Below are 4,209 nucleotides of genomic sequence, written 5' to 3' on the forward strand. Positions count from 1 at the left end.
GATACTGAAACTAGAAGCTAGAACATCAAATAACCTCAAAAGAGCTAAAACCATAAAAAACAACAATCAAGAAATATTAATGTTTAATTTAAACATATTAAAAAAATATTTCTGTAATTACCAATACTGTTAATTATGGGCAGCTATGCCATATACCCTATTAGATGATCACTCAATGATCATCTAATAAATTTGTTAAGCACTATATATCTTAGGACAAGCCTGAATGAGTCTGTTTAATTGATTCATGCAATTACTGGTAAAGGAGAAATGGTAACTGACCCTGGGTATTTTATTTGTTTGGTTTTGTTTATTATGTCCACGCTTTAATATTTAAATGTAAAATAGTAAGGACCTAAGAACTGATCCTATTTTAGCAGAGTTGATTGATGACTTTGGCACACTGTGGAGTAAAAGAAGATTCTGGGTTCAAACCTGCCCTCTCAGAGTTGAATTTGCATGTTGGCCCAGTGCCTCTCCAGGTAGTCCAACTTTCTACCACCATCTAAATTCATGCATGTTAACTCATGACTCTAAATTGGCTGCAGGTGTGAATGTGATAGGCTAAGGACTTCTTTCCGCCTGTGTTGTGATAGACTGGTGATTCACCCAAGGTGTACTCTCCCTTTTGCGCATTGTACACCCCCACCGGCCCAATGCATACCTGAATCGGATAAGGGGATAAGAAAATGAATAAATGACTGATAAAGTCCCCTTTGAATGAAACCCTAAAATGATGAGAATAAAACCAAGCTCGCATCAGACTTCAACTGACAGCCCATTTTTTTAAAGTTGTTAAGCAGTCGTTTTAATTTAAAGATTGAGGACAATCCAGGAGGTGTAGAGAGACACACAGAGAGAGCAAGATAGGAAAAATATAATTTAAAACTCTATTTAGTGCAAGTTCTGGCTTATGACCTGCCCTAAATCCTGACTAAAATTTCTCAAATAGACCATTGCAATATACAAAGCAACTGATTCTCACTGTGTTATTTCTGCCCTAAAAAGTTAAAGTGAGATTTAACTTGAATGCTGACTACAGAGTTTGAGCTAATGGGTTACCACAGAAACAATGCTTTAGTCACTAATGGATGCAAAATAATGCCACACTTGAATTATCTGTCACCTGTGCATGGCTTGTTGGAGCTCACTTTGTCTGCAACCTTATGACCTGTCACTCTTTGGGCAGAAAAAATTCATTTTCCCATTGATGACAGCTGGATCTGCTAATGACTAACATCCGCCTCCCTCAGGATTGCTTCTTTATCAGAGGCCAAAGTGTGAGCAAAACAATATTCCACTAACTCTGGTCTTCCGCTGTTTAATAGAGGACCCATATTAGGTTTGTAATGTAGTTTGTACCCAAAAGAACATTTTGGCTATAATGCCAGGTGTTATTTCTATCATCTGGAATATGCACTTATAGGTGAATTTTAAATCAAGTTGATTTGACCACGGGGAAAAACATAGACGGAAAGGAAATGAAAGCAACTGTTTCATAACATGGTGACAAAACAATATCTGACTGTTCTTATGTGCTAAGAACTGTCCTCCGGCAAATTCATGCAAAACATAGAACTTTGTCAGAAACAGGAAAACACTGGGGAAAGAGACTTGTTTTAGAAATCAATTTGAATAAAAGTCAGACCAGTTTAGCGTGAACAGGGCTCAAGTGAAGGCAAAATTGCTGTGCTTATTTTCATTTAACCCGTAGCATGTCTCACAGAGATACGTTAGTCGTTTTTAGAGAAATAGAAGCAGGAAGCCAAAAATAAATAAGATGCTTATGTTTAACACATTGTGAATTATATATTTAGGGGATGTTACTGAATTATAGAGTTTTAGATGCGGTGCCATGCTCCAGTAAAAGTGGAATGATTGCTCAAAAGGAAAATTTGGGAATTGTCTCATCTACATTACTTAAAATATCAATTGTGTTTGGTTAGAAGTGCAAATTCCTTCTGCAGACAAGCAATAAAGCAGAGTGTTTTACATACTGTGGGCAGGTGTGCTATAAAATTTAGATTATTTCAGTTTAACTATTTAAAAAAAGAAATGAATTATTTGGCTGACTTTTATCTGTAAAGCAATCTTTTGTGGGTTTTTGCATTTAGAGAGACTTGCAACTGGATGTAATAGTCTGAAGATCTTCAAATAAAATATGCTTACACACAAAGAGAACTTGCAACTGGATGTAATAGTCTAAAGATCTTCAAATAAAATATGCTTACACACAAAGAGATTTTAAAGTAACCAAATTTAAAAATTAAGATTCTAACTCTCTTTCCAATTTATTGAATTTCACAATTTAAGCCATTTTTTTTACACTGCATGTCAATGACAGATGAGGCCTACTGCAGTATGAAAAATATCAACGTAGGACAGAGTCAGGCTAAAATTAAACACATGTTAGGATTCAGTCACACAGGTCAACAACATCTGCTAACTAAGGAAAAATGTGTTTTGAGTGGTTGGGAGTGGTTGTAAGAGGTCGCTTGTTGTTGCCAGGTGAAAATGACTACAAAGGGCTACATGGTGTTACACTGAAACCGTCCTTGCAACTGCTTTGCTCACTAGCAGGTTGCTGTGGTTGGTCCAATAATTTCTATGGAAAATGTCAACATGGCTACAGACACTCACTAACTGCTCACTAAGCAGTGATCCAGTGAAATTGTGAAAATAGTATAATACAAACTAGAAATGATGACAACCAGCAGCCACTTGCCAACTGGTCAAGGAATATATGTTTCCCTAGCAACCAGAGGTTGGAAGGCTATGACCTTAAGTTGAGCTAACTGGATAATGGACAGGTGGTGAAAATAAGCTTGCTTAGGAGGGAAATGCTTTGTTCCTGCTGCCACCGCAGGAAAAGAGGGCTCTAAGAGCATACAGTAATCAGCTCGCTATGAAGTAAGTAGCCATTGATGCCACCTTTCAGAATCAACACATGAGATTTAAGATCATGCTTCGTTTACCATCAAAAAAAGCTTCCACGTGAACGCCAATTTGTTTCTTAACATTGCTTCAATAAGTAGTGATTATGTGATCAAATTAAACGTCACTGGTTTATATTTGCTCTTACATCAGCTGCACTGAACCGATCACAGATGGATACCAGTATATGACATCTGCAACTAGTTTAAAAACATGACTTCAACGTTGTCTGCATCATTATTCAGTTGACTTTGATTAAGTTTAAAAGCTTAATTGTGTTAAGGAGCAGGAGCTGCTTTCATTTCCTCCCAAAAGTAAAACAAGTGGGAACTTGATTGATTGTATTGATTGGGGTTTCGGGTAAATATCGGGCATATTTCAATTTCAATATATGTAGAAATGAAGATTCTTACGCTAAAGGAAAAACAAAAAAAAAAGTGTGAGATAGACCTCCTGTGGAGAAACTGCAGATCTAAATGCTTGAACAGTTCTCGCTGTAGCTATCTATGTGAAAGCTAAAGGTAACAGGGTTCATTTTCACGTACTGCTCAGTTATATTGGGCTAATAAGCAATAAGATTACCGTGCTCCAGTAATAGTTTGTGTACGTCCACTGATGTCATTAAGCACTGTGATAAATGAAAAGCTGCAGTCAGTCATTTGGACTGAATAACTTCATACTGTACATATGAAAATGGATTTCTCAAAAAATCAAGCAAACACTATATTGGTCTGACTGAGAATATCACCATTTAATGCTGAAGAACATGTCTGTTATTCCACTTTGGATGTGGGGAGTCTATTTAAAAATGGGACCCCCTCAAGTAAAAAGGCTGACGCGCCTTATTAACATAAAAAGTTTTCTGAAAACAAAAACAAGAAATTCTGCATAGCTGTTTATCTCTGCTGCCTCAGACTAATGGGCTGTTTTTTCTGCTCTGATTTGAGCTGTTTCAGTGAGAACACAACCTGCTGCTTTTCATCATTATCTTTATTACATGTCACTGCCTCTTTTTTGGTGTCTTTTTTTCTGCCATTAACTGTAAAAAAAAAATCATCTTCACAAGTAGACATACACAAATTAAGCTGGGGTACATAGCTTACAAAAACTTTTGCTTTTACGTGAGATGAAATCTGGCTTTACATACAGTGGAGCAAAAAAGTATTTAGTCAGCCACCGATTGTGCAAGTTCCCCCACCTAAAATGATGACAGAGGTGAGTAATTTGCACCAGAGGTACACTTCAACTGTGAGAGACAGAATGTGAAAAAAAAAA

This window comes from Pundamilia nyererei, unplaced genomic scaffold (assembly GCF_000239375.1).
Source record: "Pundamilia nyererei isolate P.nyererei 1_Seehausen unplaced genomic scaffold, PunNye1.0 scaffold00158, whole genome shotgun sequence".
In the NCBI taxonomy this organism is placed as follows: Eukaryota; Metazoa; Chordata; class Actinopteri; order Cichliformes; family Cichlidae; genus Pundamilia; species Pundamilia nyererei.